This window comes from Rhododendron vialii, chromosome 3a (genome assembly GCF_030253575.1).
Source record: "Rhododendron vialii isolate Sample 1 chromosome 3a, ASM3025357v1".
In the NCBI taxonomy this organism is placed as follows: domain Eukaryota; kingdom Viridiplantae; phylum Streptophyta; class Magnoliopsida; order Ericales; family Ericaceae; genus Rhododendron; species Rhododendron vialii.
The window spans coordinates 29,728,451-29,747,963 of record NC_080559.1 but is presented as its reverse complement, the minus strand read 5'-3'; the positions used below and the strand labels follow the sequence as shown (position 1 = coordinate 29,747,963).

Below are 19,513 nucleotides of genomic sequence, written 5' to 3'. Positions count from 1 at the left end.
AGAGCCAAAGCATCTGGACCTTGCTTTCATGAGAAAGTCGCATTTGATCTATTTTGGATTTGTAGATTTCTTATGGCAGTTCCTGGGCTTAGGGTTACCAAAGAATATCTCAATTTGGCCGTTTGTATGGCTCAAGTAAAAAGGTTGGCCCTTGCTCCATTCATTCTAGGATCCCTGTATAAGGGCCTGTTTACCTTTGTTGACAAGAAGATAGCAGACTCTTGTGGTGGTCCATTTTGGATTTTTCAAGCTTGGTTGTATGCATATTTTCCTCAGCTGAAACCTAAGCTAAATAATCCTCTTCAATCAGATGAAACCTTACAAACATGCCGTAGCTATGCTGAACACTTCTTAGGTTTTCTGACTCAAACAGAGGAATCATCCTTTCAAAGGTATTTCACTTTCTTCTATGAAGATAACAGAAAGAATTGGCCTGTTTACTATCCATTCGATAAATTTGAATATGCCTCTGAAAGATTAAGGCCATGTTTTGAGGGTATTCCATCAGCCTCTCCTCAACTTGTAGAGAAAATGACTCATTCCAAGCGGTTATTCTGGGCCAGCATCCTCCTTCCAAGGCTTATCCCAGTCGGTTTTGCCCTGAATAACACTCCTTTTGGAAATTGTAGTTTTGAAAATTATTCTCCTTGTCAATTTGCCCGACAGTTTGGCCTTTCACAAGGCATTCCCATGCCTTTCGTTCATCCAGAAATTGCTGAGATGGCTTCAAGCAAGCCAACGATTAAGGCTAAGGACTCGCAAATGATATCCTAGATGGTTAGCAATTTTCACCATCGTGTGAAAGCCTTTAAGTTTATTGATTTCAAGACCAATGGTGGGACCTCGCTTGCTTTTGATGAATGGTGGTCGACTATGAAAGCCCTTTATTTCAGTGCTCCACTTTCGGATTGCCTGTACAGGCTTGACCCAGAATACAAGTATCTTCAGGACAAGGCTGGTAAGCAAAACCATTCATTGGATTTTAATTCAATTAGTTATTCTTCTACTAACATTGTTTCCTTAGTAGAGGTAACAGCTCGACTGCCTGATGAACCTTCCAAGGCCGTTGTGCCTCATGCAGGAGCAGTCATTCCCATATCATCTGTACCAAGTGGGAATACTAGGAAAAGGAAAGCAGAATCAATCAAGGACTCTGAAACTGGGCCAAGAACGCAGACTCTCAGAATCAAGTCAGGTGTTCTGAGCCAGAAAGTTTCTAAAAGCCTTTCCATTGATAGATCCAAAAGATAGGTTGACGAAGTCTCTACCCCCATGAAGCAATCGACAAGAAAACACACCAAGAAACAAAATTTGAGTGATAAAGGATTGACTCCAAGGGTACACTTTCACCTTCTTCTTTTCCTTACTGATTCATACTCTTCGTAACCCTTTCTCATCTTTTCTTTCTTTTTTTTTTTTACAGAAAGGTAAAGGAAGAAAAATTGTGAATGCCTTTGAAGAAATGGAGGAGGATGAAAATTCTTCGAAATCCTCACAAATTCAGAAGTCTTCCTTTTCAGTAGGAGAGACGGTTGACACTGAATTGGCGATTGATCAATTCGAGTCTTTCGATACAGCGGTATCAGATCCTTTGGATCAATCTGATTGGTTACCAGAATTGCAGGAAAAACTAGTACATCAAGAAAATCCTTTGCTGCAGGATGACAGTTCTTTTCTGCAAATTGGTGAGGGCACGGTTTTGATGCCAGTTGATACTGAACTTGGTGTACATACCACCCAACCATGCATTGGCACAACAAACCAACTTGAATCAGATTCAACCAATGCTGAACCATGGAGGAAAACCACTATTGACCCAACTTCTCAGTAAACCCACAAGATTGATTTGAATCAGTAGGGTAACAATAGGGAGGATTTGGCTTCCCCTCGGATGACGGATGTGCCTAATTTAGAGGTTCCACCAGCACCAAACGAAAAAGAGTTGGAAAAGAAAGGACCATCAGAGGGTCCTGTCCACATTGCCAAAGCCAGTCCTAACAAAAGAAGTGGTCAAGGTGCAGAGGATGTAGCCTCTAGTCCTTCTGGTTATCCTTCTGGTAATCAAGTCATATCACCAGCAGATGTGAATAATCCTAACCCTGTAAGTATTCCAAAGGCTCTTGCTTTAAATACATCCCCTCGTTCAGTGAACAAAGTTGCAACAAATCCTATAAGCATGGAAGATTCGGCTCAGGTTAAGTCTTCAAGTGATTCATTAGACCATCTGATGGAAGAAATAGAGTCGACTTCTCAAGCCTTTTGATCTCTAACTGAGGTCTCAGAATCCAGTAGTTCCTTCTTTTTCCTCCAATTTAGTGAAGAAACTCAAAAAGAAATTCAAGTTTTCTTTGACTTCCTACAACTTCCTTTTGAGGAATTGATGACAGTGAAGTCTACAGAATTCAGTGCCTGTGTTGAATCTTTGTCTCAAAGGCATGTCTTTCCCCTCAGGGAACAAATCATTTTGGAAAACTATGCATCATCACTGGGTGATAACATTAGTCTTTTCCGGTACTACCAAAAAGAGATAAGCCAAAAGCTGGAGTTGATTGGTAACCTTTCCACCCTGACGGTTAAGTTATCTGTAGGGGGATGAAAACAATTGACGCTTCGGATCAACTGGATTGCAACGGCTTATTCGTGCCTCTTCACCGGAACCCTAGCTCGACGTCTGAACCCTAATCTGCAAAATAGATAGGGGGTGAGTGCACCTTTGCCTCTCGTGGCAAAGGCCCTCCGATGCCTTTGTTAGTATCACGTACTAGAAAACTCAGCCCTAATTATCAGTAGGAAAGCAATAATAATGCAACGTATTGCGTACCTCTCACCTCTAGGTTTTCCTCATATTTATAGATTTATGGATGCTTGCTGTCCAAGCATCCTTATTGCCATAGGATTCCTAACTCGTATAGGAAACCCAGGATATCAAGGAGTCTCGTTTCCTTTATCAGTTTATGGAAAAGAGTCCTTTTAGGATTCTTTTCCTTTAAGAGCCGAACATCCCATACTCGTTGGGTATCTTTCTCAGATCCTATATTCTTGGGATCTTTATCCCTATATGAGACATGACTATTCTGGAATCTTCCAGAGTATTCTCTCTGCTCCTACTCTCGATTGGAGTTCCATCTTTGTTCGGCCGTCTCATAGCCGAACAGACGGCTTGGACCAGTTACCTCACATGTAACTGGTCCTTGAGCCCGTACAACCTTCCTGGACCATTGACTTCTCATGTCACTGGTCCATATTGCCGAACACTTGTTTAGCATGATGACTGTCCTGTCTATATTCAAACTATGGTCCCACGTACCATTTATTCGGATATCGATTGCATTGCTTTCAACCCTTGATCACTCGTATCACGTGCTAGGTTCTTTACAACATCTGTTCGGCTGTATCATAACCGAACAGTCTATTTATAGCCATGACTTCTCATATCACTGGTCCATATCGCTGTTCACCGAACTGCTCGGCGATAAGTCTAGTTGTATTTACCACGTGTTCCCAAACATCACGTGTTTGGTAACTAAATGTATCTGCTCGGGAATACCTCCCTACAATCGACCATGCATATTGATGCTTCGACTTTGAAGTCGAGACTTGTGGCCATTGATCAGGAAGAATGGGAATTGTTACATCGACTGGGCCAATTGCAATCTGAGAAAGAACATCTTCTTGTAACAGCAAACCAACACGATAAGGACTTCAAACGTTTAGCAAAAGAAGACAAAAGAGTTTCAGTCCATGTTTTTGCCACACGTGAGGACTTACAAAGGAATAGAATTAAATGTGATGAACTTGTAATTAAATGGGAGGCTTTTAAGTCTTCTTTTCTTCATGGGTGACTGATGTTAGTTTTACAGTCATCGACTAGTTTTGTCAATACAAAATTGTAAGTACTGTTTGTTTTATTACCTATTAGCAGGTGGCATGCCAAAAAACTATGAATGGCAATCAAACGAGTGTTAGGCCTTCAATGGCCCTTCTCTTACTTCTTGTTTGGAATGACTATCCCTTAACAATATTTTGTGAATGTTCAAATTAAGGAATAAACCCACATAATTGGTTCGTATCCCTTTTACTTACAAATGTAATTCACACAATCAAAACCTTTAATCCCTATATATCCGGATCGTGGGCACCTATAATCATGGCATCACCACGTCATGATTCATGGCGACGTTTCCCTTTTACTTTTAGGGAACATGCATAGTAATTAATGACGGTTAAGTACAGCAAATGATGCCGTTCTGCAGTAAACTAGCCGCCTTACCTTGGAAAACAACACTTGAGTGCCCACTAACCCTATCAGTTGTCACGTCTTTTAATTTTCCCTCGGGGTAACTGCCCATAACCCACGTCTTTAGACCTTCTTTGGTCTATAAATACCAACACTGAGTACAAGATCAAGCACTTGTGTTTCTACGTAATGGCTAACAACAGCTCTTCTACTCCTATTTCTGCCCAAATCACTCCTGTTCACATTAAGCAGTTAGTCACTGAACTCTCATGGGCTCTCATGGAAGATCACAATGAATGTAAACGGAAGATTCAGGCTATCCACGATCGAGTGGAGGGTATGGCACTTTGCATGGAGAAGATGGAGTCTGCCATTAAACTCGTGGTGGCAAACTGGGACACCATCGACTACAAGCCTCCTCCAATCGATCCTGCTGACATCAGGTCCTCCATGGCTGGCACCTCTGGTCAGTGGAAAGAATGGCCGGAAAGAATGGCCTAAAGAATAGGCCTTCTTTTGTGGGGGAGTCCTGGTGTTTTTTTTTTTTTTTCTCTAGATCTCGTTTGAGATCTTTTTCTTTTGTGGTTTGGTCCCCATAGGGATCTTTTCTTTATTAGGTTCCCGTTTTGGGTTCTTTTTTTTTTTGTTAGATCCTTCTTGGGATCTTTTTTTTGTTTATGGATTGCCTCTTGTAATGCTGCCATATCCATAGGCAGCTTTTGACTATGGAATGAATATGTTTGTTTTAATTCATGTTTTCCCACATAGACGGAAAATAATGCTTTAAATATTTACCATTAATGGTTCTTTCGTGAAGAAACCCTTCGATTGATTCTAAATGATATGCACATCCTCGTAAGATTTGAGCAATACAGAAAGAACTTTCCCAATTTGGAGACCATTTCCCAAATCTTCCCTTCTTCTTTTTTGAATCGATTGGGAGAATCGTTTTCCAAACTAAGTCTCCGACTGCAAAAGATTTTTGTTTCACTCTTTTGTTGTAAGCCCGCTCCACTCTTTTCTTTTGGACTTGAATTTGGTTTAGGACATGTAACCTTTTTTCTTTCAATCCATCGATGTCCAAATACATTGCTTCTTCATATTGCAAGTTTGGATCATAATGACGTGCCACCCTTAACGATTGAACATTAATTTCGACTGGCAAAACTGCTGAGTGCCCGTAAACTAATGCAAACGGAGTTACCCTAGTACTCTCCCTTTGTGATGTTCTATATGCCCACAAAACTCTGGACAACAGATCATGTCATTCTCTTGGGTTATCATCGATTACCTTTGCCAAGGTGTTCTTTATAATTTTATTGGTCGATTTGACTTGTCCATTAGCTTGGGCATAGTACGGAGTGAAATTCAAGATTTGTATTCCATACTTTTGTGCATACTGGACAACTTCTCTACCATTGAATATAGACGCCTGATCAACAGTAATGGTTTCAAGAATCCCAAATCTACATAAAAGATATTCCTCAATAAAATCAATCACTTGTTTCTGTGAAACACCTTTTAAAGGTATTGCCTCTGTCCATTTTGTGAAATAATCAGTTGCTACTACAACAAATTGGTGCTGTAATGAAGATGCTGGGTGGATTTCTCCCATCATATCGATCGCCCAACCTCTGAAATGCCAAGGTTTAATAATCGATTGCAATTGATGAGCATGTATCCTTTGGATAGGTCCATGCTTTTGACATTGTTGGCAACCTTTAGCATACTGAATGCAATCAGCTTGAATGGTTGGCCAATAATATCCGTGTCTCTTAATTAACCATCTCATTTTATCACCAGCTTGATGGGCACCACAGATTCCTTCATGGACCTCTCCCATGATTCTCATCGATTGGTCTTTGCTGACACACAACAATAGTAGGCCATCAGAAGTTCTTCTATACAAATCCTATCCTAGCAGAACATAATTAACGGACCTGCATTTGACAATCCTTTCTGCTTTCTCATTGGGATTTATCAGATAATTTTTTATTGGAACCATCCAATCATCAGAAACATCAATTACCAATACATCCAATCGATTCTTCTCCCTCTCCATTGAGAAGGGTAAAAACCTTTTTTGAATTCTGATTATTTTCTCCAGTGTCCCCTTCAGGAATTTCAACTCCTGAGGCTGCTTGAGCCATTTGATTGGCTTCACTATTTTGAAGTCTCAAAATATGCTGAAAACGTATCTCATCAAAGTTTTGAGCAAGACGTTGAACTTTTTCAAGCTGCAAATTCAATAAGGGGTGATAGCACTTAAAATGCCCTGTAACTTGTCGAATGATCAACTGTGAATCCCCAGAGACTTTCAAATATCGTATATTCAAGTCTTTTGCTATTTCCAAACCTATGATTAAGGCCTCGTATTCTGCTTGATTATTTGTTAGAACCCTATTCTCGTCGAGTTGGAAAGAGAACTGGAATATTTCTCCTTTTGGAGATGTCAAGACAACTCCTGCCCCAACTCCATTGTCTATTTTTGAACCATCAAAAGATAATTGCCAAGGTTTAAACTCCACCAAATGCACCTCGAATGTATCTTCTTCCAAAGGTAGATTTGGATGCTCAGATAGGAAATCGGCCAATGCTTGTCCTTTCACTACCTTTTGAGGCCCGTATTCAAAGTCATACTCGATTAAGGCTAATATCCATTTCCCTTGTCTTCCCCTCAAAATGGGCCTAGACAAGATGTACTTTATTATATCTGTTTGGGAAATGATTTTTACCCTAGCTGGCAAAAGGTAATGCCTCAATTTAATTGCTGAAAAATATAATGCCATACAAATCTTTTCAACACATGAATATCTACCCTCATAATCATTTAACCTTCTGCTTAGGTAGTAAATTGATTGCTCTCGGCCTTGTTCATTATCCTGAGCTAACAGACTTGCAATTGAATGGTGTGTCGCTGATATATATAGCTTCAATGGCTTTCATTTATTGGAGGCATCAGAACAGGAGGCGTCACCAATGATTGTTTTAAAATATCAAAAGCTTTCTGATGCTCTTGTTCCCATTTAAAATCCTTTTCTGACTTCGATTTCAACAACGGGGAGAATGCCATTGTTTTTCCAGATAGATTGGCAATAAATCTTCGAAGGAAATTAATCTTTTCCAAGAACTATTGGAGCTCTTCTTTATTGGTTAGGGCTTGTGCTTTCAAAATAGCATCAGCTTTAGTTTTATCAACCTCGATCCCTTTTTGATGCACCAAGAATCCCAAAAAGTTTCCTGATGTAACACCAAACGCACATTTTAAGGGATTCATTTTTAAATTGTAACGCCTCATCCTTTCTAGAGTCTGTTCAAGATGATGTAAGTGCTCATCAATGGAATTTGACTTCACAACAACGTCATCTATATAAACTTCCAAAAATTTATGTAGAAAATCATGAAAAATCAAATTCATAACTCTTTGATAGGTCGCTCCTGCGTTTTTTAATCCGAAAGCCATAACCACCCATTCGAACGTTCCTATGTATCCAGGACATCTAAATGTTGTTTTATGTGTATCTTCTTCTGCTATATACACCTGATTATAACCAGCATTACCGTCCATGAAGGACAGCATTTGGTACCCTACCGTTGCATCGACTAGCAAGTCAGCAACAGGCATTGGATGTTCATTCTTTGGTGATGCTGTATTGAGATATCTGAAATCAACGCAAACTCTAACTTTCCCATTCTTTTTTAATACTGGGACCACATTTGAAACCCATTCAGCATATTTGACTGGTTGAATGAACTTTGCTTCGAATAAACGTTCCATTTCTTTTTTGACTTGAGGAAGAACGTCATCTTTCATTCTCCTGGGTGCCTGTTTGAAAGGTACATAATTCTCTTTTATAGGTATTTTGTGCTTGACTAAAGATCTATCTAAACCTGACATTTCATCATAACTCCAAGCAAAACAATCTTTAAATTTACGCAACAAATACTTAAACTTTTCCTTTATTTCATCAGGCAAAGTAGCGTTTACATATGTGATCTTAGGATCTTTTGGAGTTCTTAGGTTTACCTCTTCCGTGGGATCCTTAACCTGGGCCCCATCATCTAGCTTAACCGGTGCTGGTTTCAAGTCTGTTAAACCTAATTCTTTCATGTTTAGTGGGTTATCATCAAAAACACACTCAGCCCAATTACAAGAAATAGGCTCATCTGCCTGCAACTTCCTGTCAACAAGAAAAGAAAACAACCTCTTAAAAGTGGCTTTAACGGTAGCCAACTCTTCACTTCCTGTACTTAATAGATCTCTAAACATTAAAAACTTGTTGGTCCACTTTGACAGGCTTTGATATAATGTTAGGCCCGGTGAAATCTTTGTTCAACTCCTGGAATCCTTCCTTAATGTATGTGAGGAATTGACTCTCAGTTACCTCAACTTGATTAGATCTGACTTCTGAGTCCTCTATCCTTGTTGGCTACAAATGTTCGTTGTAGAGATCCGCTTCGATATTGTTGGTCTCTGCTTTGAATGGATGTCGGTCCGCCCAAAAGACCTCCATTCCTGCTGCTTCTTCCTACTTCAGAAAGATCAAAGCCTGATGCAAAGAAGATGGCACACAACTATTTATATGGATCCAATCTCTGCCTAGTAAGGCATTGTAATTAGATGAAGAATCAATTACAAAAAACGTTGCATTCATCCTCCTAGTCCCAACTTGCAGTTGCAAAGATATGACTCCCTTAGCAGGAGAACATCCTCCAGCGAAGTTGCCAACTGTAACTTCTGTTGGGATCAAATCGTCATTGATTTTGTTCAGGACTTTTAGCATTCTAGAGGGTAAAATATTGACTACTGCCCCATTGTCGACCAACACTTTCGAGATAGGTTGGCCATTCATATGAAGTTTGATATATAGTGGTTTCAAATGCCTTATTGAGGCATCATCAGGTGTTCTAAGAACTACGATACTGTTTCCATGTTCATCCGTCTCGACGTTAATGGGCTGTGACTGAGAATGTTTCTCTTTATCCATTATTTCCACAATCGATTGGGTGGTATCCTCAACATCACCTGCCAAGTTCATAGGCTGATTTGGTTTTGCCTTGAACTGCTTTGGCAGAACTAAGATCATATTACACTGATAGTTTACAGGTACTGACCCGAATTGGATTGCGGCCAGGCTTTCACCAAATGTTGCAGATCTCTGTGGAGATGGGGAAGCATCTTTGATCAGATCTTCTTGTTCTGATCCTTCGTCAAAAAGATCATCATCATCTGCTTCCATGAGTTTCTGGAATTTCTCCATCTTCTTCTTCAAGCTCTGCTTCAACTCTTTCCTACCCTTTGGTTGGGCAGTCGACTGGAGAGAAACTTCAGCATTACTTTTTTGCCCCCCATGCTTGAGAATTGGCTGTTTCGGACCACTGGTTTCTCCTTGCTCTCGAGTCCGTACCATGTTTGAAACCTTTGAGGGTTCCAATCTCTCTTGGTTCGAAAACATGATCCCATGGGTCACTATAAGCCCTGGCTGCAAATTTCCTTTGAAGTCTTCTCTTTTGTGAACTGGACACTTTGGTATACCAACCCTCTACTGGGAATTTTGGGTGATTAAGCGTGCTCCAATCCTCATGATCATGATTAGGCGGCATTACCATCCTAGGTTGGTGCCACCCACGTCCATAAGGTCCTCTACCTCGTGGTCCAATACCTCTTCTGAAACCAACACCCCTTTGATTAGGGTATCTCCCTCGATTGGGAAATTGGTACCCCATTGCTTTAAGGTCTTGGCAAGATGGTACCCCAGGCCTTGCAGGTACCACTGGGTGTCCTCTGAATAAGAATGGTCCATCATCTGGCCCATAACAATGTTCTAACTCTATCCTGTTGAAAAGCCCTGGGTCTATTCCTTCATAAATCAGTTTAGCCCCAACATATATTTGAAGATCGTTTCCCCCCATTGTGTTGAACCTTATTCCGGACTTGGAGAATGCACTTCTGGATCTCGTGTCCACACCTGATACAAACGTAATCATTTGGGAATCTAGAGGAATGAGACTTTGCTGATTCTTCTTCAGTTTGCATTTGATCTTCATCCCTTTGCTTCTGTTTCGCAACAGTAGAACCCAACCTTTTAGCTAGGCTGGCTGTCACCATGTTCACTTCAATCTTTGGAAAATGGTTTGATTCAATACCCATCGGGTCCTTATCACCTTTAGCATATTGCAGCAGCCCTTTTTGGATCAAATCCTGTACACAATTTCGAAAGGTAACACAATTGTTAGTATTATGCCTAAACGAATTGTGCCATTTGCAGTATTCTTTTCCTTTTCTATCTTTATCAGAAGGAATAATATGCCCAGGACTTAAGGTAATAAACTTTTGTTTTAACAGTTCATCAAATATCTGGTCAGCTTGTGCTAAATCAAACGAATATTGTCTATAATTTACTTGCCCCCCACGCCTATTGGGTTGGGATGAAGGCATATTCATTGGTTTTTCTGCTTTAACCAAAGTGTCACAAATTATGGGGGACTTTCCAACAACTTGTGCTACATCGATTTCAATATTCCCTTCTACATCTTGGTAATATGTTCCCAGAGACGTATTCTTTAATTGCTCTTCTTCCTGGAGAATAGCTTCAAATTGAGACGCTCTCATAGAGAATTCAAACAGATCTTTGAAATTAGATCCATTAAACTATTTTTTAAAATTAAACTCGAGACCATCCTGAGCTATTCGAACTATCTCGGTCTCTGGTACATTACAGTGACACTGGTTTCTTAATCTCTTAAACCTAGTTAAGAACTGTTCTGCTGTTTCAGTTGGCTTTTGTTTTAACTTAGCCAAATCAGCGATTGAAACCTCTGGTTCGTGCCTAAAGTATTAAGCATGAAATTGCTCTTCCATATCTTGCCACGTATGGATAGAATTTGCAGGTAAGCTTATGAACCACGTGAATGCTATTTTTGTTAACGAATGCGGAAACAATTTCAATTTAAAAACATCATCAGAACCCAGTTCACCTAATTGCAGGCAAAACCGGCCTACATGCTCGATTGTTGATTGGTTCTCTGTACCACTAAAAAGTGATAACTCAGGCAATTTATACCCCCTTGGCAAAGAACATTGTCAACCCAATGTGGGTAAGGCTTCCTAAACATAGGTTTCTCTACCCTGCGTAGCCCTGGTCCGTACACATCTTGGATGACTTCCAATATTTGTGCCCTGTTAATATTTATGGGATCCGGGGCTCTAAGAACATTTGGTACATGAGGTTGTGCGAAAGGGACATTCTGACCGTTACCATTGCCAGTATTTGGCAGATTGTGAACGTACTGACCACTATTTCCATTATTTGACACAGCTGGCATAGTATGGTACGTGTAATTGCCATGATTTGGCAAAGTTTGTGCAGTGCTTGATATGTGCTGACCATTGTTCATAACATGGACTCCTGTGAAACTATTCTGAGGATTCTGACCAGGATTTAGACTATTATTTTGACCATTCCCACTACTGTTTCGAACGTCATATATAGATGGAACATTCTGATAAAAACTGGTTGGCTTTACTGTGGATCGTAGAGCAGTTGGGCCTACAAATGGTCGACTATGCACATTCATATTTGAATCAAATGTTGGGTTTGAATATACCTGTTGAGGGGCCTGTCTAGGCAAATCACCAGATTGCAACTGTTCATGGACTACACCATTCGCATCAACATCTATGATAGATGGGGGTGTAACTACCATTCTCATTAGGGTAATCAATTCCTATGCCGCTTCATTTTCTGGATTAGACAAAACCTGTGCCAACTGCCTGGAAAGGCTCTGTATATCCGTTGGTGCACTCAAGCCATTCCCTTGGCTATTCTCTGGCATCCTTTGTTCAGGATGTATCACATTGTTTTGGGTTTCCAAGCCTTCATTCTGAGGCTCTGTTGGTCGGTCACCTTGCTTTCTTGTTGTTGGTGCCATTACTTCCAAATTAGTAAGAGCCCTTCCTCTAACGCCAAATTGTTTGTCTATTTTTTCACTTGCAGTCGACGAATCGACTAAGAGTTGTTGCATGTGTGTGTGCTAGAATGTGGGTGTTTGTGGTGATGGAGTTTGGTTCATTGCCGTATTTACGGATTTCTTTGGAAGCAAACTTAATGAAGTGAATGGAGATGAAAGAAGAATAACAAAATGGACTTTATTATTCTTCGAGGTAGAAGTCGATCGACGATGAGAACACAATCGAACAAACAGTTACGTTACAAGGTACTCCTAGAGCAAGAAATGTAAAGTACAGATAAAAGTAGAAGCCTTTGGGCAATTGATTGGGGGGTTCTAAATGTCTTCTATTCTTGTATTTATAGGCTGTCTTCGACTTGAAATTCAAACCAGATGGAATTCCCTCCTTTGATTTGAATTGAATGATTACTTCCATACTTCCTTATCTCGCTCCATTATCTGCACGAGGCGGTTACTTCTCCATGATCTCATACGTTCCCAATGTTGTAATTGCTTCAACTGCCTGCATTAATTGTCTTGTCCACGATCTGTATGTAACTCATGCTCTGAAACGTGTTCCGGAGTTGAATTTTAACCATCGATCAGTCCACTTGATTTTTCTTAATAGGCTTCACATTGCATTTACATTAACTAGTCTAAAACGTGCTGACACTTGTAACATTTTTGACCCAATCGATCATATTAGACTAAATTACTAAATTATGGTGTAAACAGTCACATGGCTAAGTTTTTGATAATTTTAGCGATTAGGGTTGATGCTGCGTAGCAGCGTAGGTTGTGCTGACTTTACTGATCAAAAACTTTGGATGATCTGTTTTCTGTGATGCTACAACTCTGGGCTTATGCTGATAGGAGGATAGCTATAGTAATGCTATTTTGGAACCTTGTTTGGTTTGAGAGCTTGCTGCAGAAGGGTTTCTTTTGGGGGGCAGTAGATTCTTTAAAGGGGCTTTTGGTTTTGGTTTTGGTTTTCTTTCTTTCTGACTATGTTGGTTGATCTCTTGTCTTTCTTGTAGCTTCTTGGGACCGAGTGGCATATATGTCATGCTTTCGTTCTTTTTAATCTTTGAATTCAGTAGGATTGATTGATAAAATCTTTTTAATTTGCTGTTAAAGAAAAGTTATTGATAAATTTTTTTTCACAAATGATTTCGCAATGTATGGATATATTGTGGCCATCGTCATAGGTAAGACTTTATTTTTGCTATGATCCTATCTATGGTGAGCCACCGTAAAACGACATTTTGTAATATAGTGAAAACGAAACAAAATGTGACTATATTGTTGGCTTTAGATTAGCCTAAACCCTTGACTAACTTGGAAATTATCAAGAACCAAAGAAGCAAGTTAAGCCGCGAAGTGCAGGCAGGAAACAGAGGTATTACGGGGGAAGCACCCATGGATTTTTGTTTCATTCATTCTCTAGAGAATTCTGCAAGAATTATGCTATATAGATACAGCCATGGGCCTAACTTTACACAATGGGCCAACTAGACATGACAAAACCATAGCCCCAAAAATACACAAGCAAATGAAGCAATTGAACTAAGATAACATGAGAGTAACCATATATAACTATCCTAAATATGGAGTTAGAGGAAATAAGAAAGATTACAAGATTGTGAGGCATAGTGTCCTTGTCCTAAAGTCATTGTTGCCTCCTTACGTCAAGGTCTTAGCAGACGCCACTGACTTCAAGATCCAACTCAAAACTCGTAGCCATCCTCCTCTAGAGTTTACGTCCTCGAGGAGGTAAACAACCGTCCTGATTGGAGTTGTGCATAGATCTGATAGAAAATATGTGCAAAGAATACTACAGGCTACTACCATATGAACTCATTACACTTGTACTTCTAGTATAATCTCTTACACTTCAACCAAGCCATAGAAGGTCATAAATAAGCACCCTTTTATAGGTAACCCCTCCACAAATATAATTATGACAGATAATGATATTAAATAAATGTAAAACATGCAACGGTAATTATAATGGCTAATATAAGTATCTAACGACTAATCATGACGGTACACCAATAGGCATAACCTCCCAAATTATGAAAACTAATAACTCAATTACCAAATGAAACATAAGAATATTATATCCCAAATCAGGTTTCGGAACTTTTAACAAGAATATACCACATGTTTATATCTGTGTGTCAAATTTCACAAATATAGAACAATACCAGGATAGCAGATATTGTTTATTGATCTTATGCATTTACTGCGTTACACAGGAGCGGTCCTTGGAGCAAGGTTTCTGTGTACACCATGTGTGTATGGATTTTTAATCTATAAGTTCAGCAGAAGACATTTATCGATGTATGATAACATAGATGGTTTCCCACAAATTCAGAATCACCTTGTGCCTATTAGGTACTCCTACTCAAACATCAAGAAGATGACCAATGGTTTTAGAGACAAGCTAGGGGAAGGAGGCTATGGTTCTATATATAAAGGAAAGCTCCGAAGTGGCCCTCTTGTAGCAATTAAAATGTTGAGCAAGCTGAAAGCTAATGGACAAGAGTTCATCAACAAAGTTGCTACCATCAGAAGGATTCATCATGTCCATGTTGTGGAGCTAATTGGATATTGCGCCGAGATCTAACCGTGCTCTTGTGTATGACTTCATGCCTAATGGGTCTCTTGAGAAGTACGTCTTTTCTCTAGAAGAAAATTTGTCATTAAGTTGTAAGCAAATGTTTGAGATTTCTCTTGGGGTGGCTCATGGCATTAGATATTTACACCACGGTTGTGACATGTAGATCCTGCATTTTGATATAAAGCCCCATAATATTCTTCTTGATGAGAATTTCACTCCCAAAATTTCCGATTTCGGGCTTGCAAAGTTGTATGCAACAGATGATAGCATTGTGACCGTGACTGTAGTAAGAGGAACCTTGGGCTACATGGCTCCGGAGTTGTTCTACAAAAATATCGGAGGCATTTCCTATAAAGCTGACATTTATAGTTTCGGAATGTTGTTGATGGAAATGGCAGGCAAGAGAAGAAATTGGAATTCATCAGCTAATTCGAGCCAAAATTTCTTCCCTTCATGGGTTTATGACCAATTTGCGGAAGGAAAGAGCATACAAATTGGAGAGACCACTGAGGAGGAGAATGAGATGGTAAAGAAGATGTTGTTCGTAGCTTTATGGTGTATACAGATGAGGGCTAGTGACCGTCCTTCCATAAACAAAGTCGTTGAGATGCTTGAAGAAAATATAGAGTTGCTTCACATGCCTCCAAAACCTTTTCAGTATTCACAAATTATGCAAGCTGATAATAGTGGAATGAACAAAAGCTTTTCCTATGTGTCGGGTGCTTGTATGGATTCTCTCACTCATGATATAAGTGGACGCTAGATTTTCAAGACCAGACATCTTAGATGTAGGGTTAGTGCTGATTCCATGCGATTTGGATTTTATGATTTTGGAAGATAAAGACTATCAACTTCATGTAAGGTGCTTTTTCTTCATAGATTAGAATCATAGGCGACTGCTCAGCTTAGCAGACGCTGTACCGCGGTTTCGAATCAAACAGGGGGAACACTGACTTCGATTATCTTAAGCTCTTCGAGAATTGTATCATTTGTTTGTGTTGGGGTCGAGATTTGTCCCTTTGACTAAATAATCGTATGTTTTCACCGTTTGTTTTTTACTAGAAACCTGAGAAACTTTGGGAACCTGATAAAATCATATTTTGTGAGGGACCGTAGAGTGTTTTCTGCTTCTTTTGTTTTTACCCAGTCAAATTCTAAACCAGTAGAAATACTGGCCGGCTGTTCGAGTTTTAAGCTAAGTTTACATTTTTTAGTTGTCTTCTAATTGCACCAATGGCCTTCTAAACTCCTGAGTATTTCTCAACTGCATTATTAACAATGCAATTCTAAAATGACTGGGTAGCGGCCAATACTATCTCTAACAACATGCGTGAGCGTCGAAACATGGTTTCTTGGAGTGCAATGATCTCTTACTATCTTTGAAATCTTTTTCTTTTTCTTTTTCTTTTTTGTGGGTGAATACTAATTTTGAAAGCTATATCTACTTTTATTAATATGCTTTGCTGTCGTGATTCTGGCATGTTCGAATGCTGGGAATGCTTGGGTAGGGGATATAATTTTTGGGTCTGTGATAAAGACTGGGTATTTTGAGTCGATGTGTGTGTTGGATGTGCATTGATAGAGATGTCTGCAAAGGGAAGTGGTGACTTTGATTCAGCGAAGAAATTGTTCGACAAAATGGGTGAAAGAAATTCAGTCACTTGGACTGTGATGGACTTCGATGATTACCAGATATTCTCAGATGTGTAACCGAAAGAAAGCTGTTGAGTAGTTTATAGATATGGTAGAGAGTGGTCATATACCAGATAAGTTAACTTTTACTAGTTTAGTTTCTGCTTGTGCAGAGTTAGGGCTGTTATCATTCGGGCAGCAATTGCGTACTCAAGTGGTCAAGTACCAGATGGCTTTTAATTAATGTTTATGTTGGCTGTAGTTTGGTGGACATGTATGCGAAATGTGCAGAAGATGGATCTATGGTTAATCCAAGGAAAGTTTTCGATCTTATCCCTGTTCGTAGTGTTATCTCTTGGACTTTTATTATCACAGGTTGGGGGCAGAGTGGAAGGCATAGTAAAGGAAGTCATTGAGCTCTATTGTAGGATGACCCAGATCAAGTTTTACCTAATAATCATTTCACATTTTCCACCAAGTTGAGGACACTGGGATCGTGCTCGATGCTGCATGTCACATTCGCTACTCTCTTGAGTGGAGCTGCTAGAGTGCTAGTATAGGTACAGTTGGTAAGGGTGAACAAATCATGCTCCGTTACTAAAAGCAAGGTTTTAGTCAAATCAGCACATACTACATAGCCAATACTTAGTTTTAGTTTTTCAATTCCGCATTTCGAGAAGGACTGATATAATCTACAAAAGTTTGACGCAAAACTGACAAATGCGAAAAAATATTGAACAAGGACAAAACCAAAAGAATGGCTTTTTTTGGGAAACTATGCTGTAGTCCTCGGAGATAGCCGCCTAAGCCCAATGAAAACACCTGCCCAATATTCTTGTTTCCATGCCGATTGTATCAATCAATGCTTCCATGCCGATTGTATCAATCAATGGCTTTGCTCGAATATTTCTTGTCCAGTTTGTAGGAACTCTCTTGATCGGTCTCCGCGGGCTCATGCATGTGTTAAGCAAAGAAAGAAAGGTTGACAGAATCACAAAAGGAAAAGTCTTGTTAAGTGGTCAATGTCTATAGTACTTTCTTGCAAATTTAATAATCTCTGGATGGTAGCATATTGTGATTACATAGCCGAATATTTCATTCTATTTGACTACGAGGACGAGATTTATCAGTTATATTTCAATGGTCGCTAAGAAACAAAAGAAAGATTGTTGCAGATTAATGACATTTATTAATAATATTTCCAGTAATTAAATTCCAAACAAATATACCACAAGAGTTAATCTGCAACAATTTGTCTTTTGTTTCTTAGCAACCATGGACTACAACATAAGAATTAATAAAATCTCATCAATTATCTTAAAAAAGACAATAAAACTAACATCATAAATTGGTCGTGAACTTAGTAGTACCCAATAACTTGGAGGCAAATAACCTATTTCAAAGCACAACATAAGTTTTATGGTAAGGCCATACATCGGTAGACTAAAATTTGTTGCATATCAATTTTTTTTGATATCTCAAGGTGTCACGTACTTATCAATATTGATGAAAGAGGAGACTACTCTCTATGAATATCTTTCTTACTCGGAAATGGCCCTCGTGCCGGCGGGCAACAAAGAACAAACCCCCTGATTAAAATTAGTAAACTAATTATATACTACTGTTCTAATTTGTCTCTCTCTCTTTAGTCTTCCAGTTTTAATTTTTCTGAAGAAATAAATTCGTTCAAGAATTAGAGGTTTTAGACGAACATTAATTTGTGCACATAAATTGATTTGGGTCTCTAGCCCTGCCCTTTCTGATGTCATTTGGCTTGGATTTGGGGGCATGGTTCTACAACAAAATGTCCCTGTAGCTCTTCGGTTCTTGAAGGTTTAGGGGGGCCACTGTTTTAGTGGTATTCTGAGAGCAGTCACTTTGTGCATATATTGCCAAAGGTTAGGTCTGTCTCCAATCATCCCCTGCCCATACCTCCAATGACCGGTGACTAGATGGATTATGTTATGTTGTTGTTGTTGTAGACGAACATTAATTTGTAATTTGGCTCCCATTCTTCTCATCAATCAGTGTCCAAAGACAATAGCAATATCAACTTGGAAAATTCTTTCTTCACCGATATCGACTTGTTGGAAAATTCAGCCAATCAGTGTTCAAATTAATGATCTCCACATGTTTACTTGTACGTTTCTTCACCGAGAGAGATATCAACTCGTTGGAAAATTCAGCAATCATTGTTCAAACTAGTGAGTTCCACATGTTTACGTGTACTTTTCTTCACCGAGAGCGACATCGACTCGTTGGAAAATTCAGCAATCAGTGTTCAAACTATTGAGCTCCACTTGTTTACGTGTACTTTTCTTCACCGATATCGACTCCTTGGAAAATTCAAAAATCAGTGTTCAAAAATGTTTACGTGTACTTTTCTTCACCATATTGACTTGGAAAAGTCTTTTCTTTTAGGAAATTGATTCTCACACTCCCTTTTTTGTTATTCATACTACTTTTTTTATTTTTTAGTGTTGAAGGTGTATATATTAATTTTGCTAAAAGACAAAAAAAAAAAGTGTGGATATAAAAAAGGAGAGTGTGGCAATCAATTCCCTTATTTTATCCTCACTTTTCTTTAATTTCTTTTATCATAGTAGTAGTATCTTTTTAGGGAAATTGCAAATTAGAGGCAAAAGACGTGACGGATCCGGATCCTCTATAAAGATCTCTCTATGAGGGTTTTAATGAGAGAGTGCCACCTATTAAACCAAGATATCCGACGGTCTAGAAAAAATGATTTCTACTAGCTCATAAAATTTGTTTAAAACGACGTCGTTTAATGAATTATCTCACAAATGGTATTCCAAGTTTCCAACTTTCTCTCTTTAACGAAGTCTTCTCCATTAGTTCCCTGTTTTGTGGCTCTCTTTTTTTTTTTCTTCTTTTTCTAAAATCGTTTCAGTAAATTCAACCCCAATTGATTCATCTGAGGCTGACAACGGTAGGCAGAGAAGACAATGGGTGGTTCAATGTACACTAATCTTTATCTGGGGTTCTGACTGGCCGGTCCTATTTGAGCATCCACTGGATGTTTAGACCCAGTGCGCGTCATACCCCTTCCG

At 39.2% G+C, this 19,513-nt stretch overlaps 1 protein-coding gene and 1 pseudogene across 1 annotated transcript in view; both read left to right on the top strand.

Annotated features, from left to right (window-relative positions):
- The window catches only part of LOC131319776 (uncharacterized), a 45,297-nt gene that overhangs the window by 3,892 nt on the left and 21,892 nt on the right, over window positions 1-19,513 (top strand). The window lies entirely within an intron of this gene.
- On the top strand, window positions 14,480-15,922 carry LOC131319768 (rust resistance kinase Lr10-like; annotated as a pseudogene).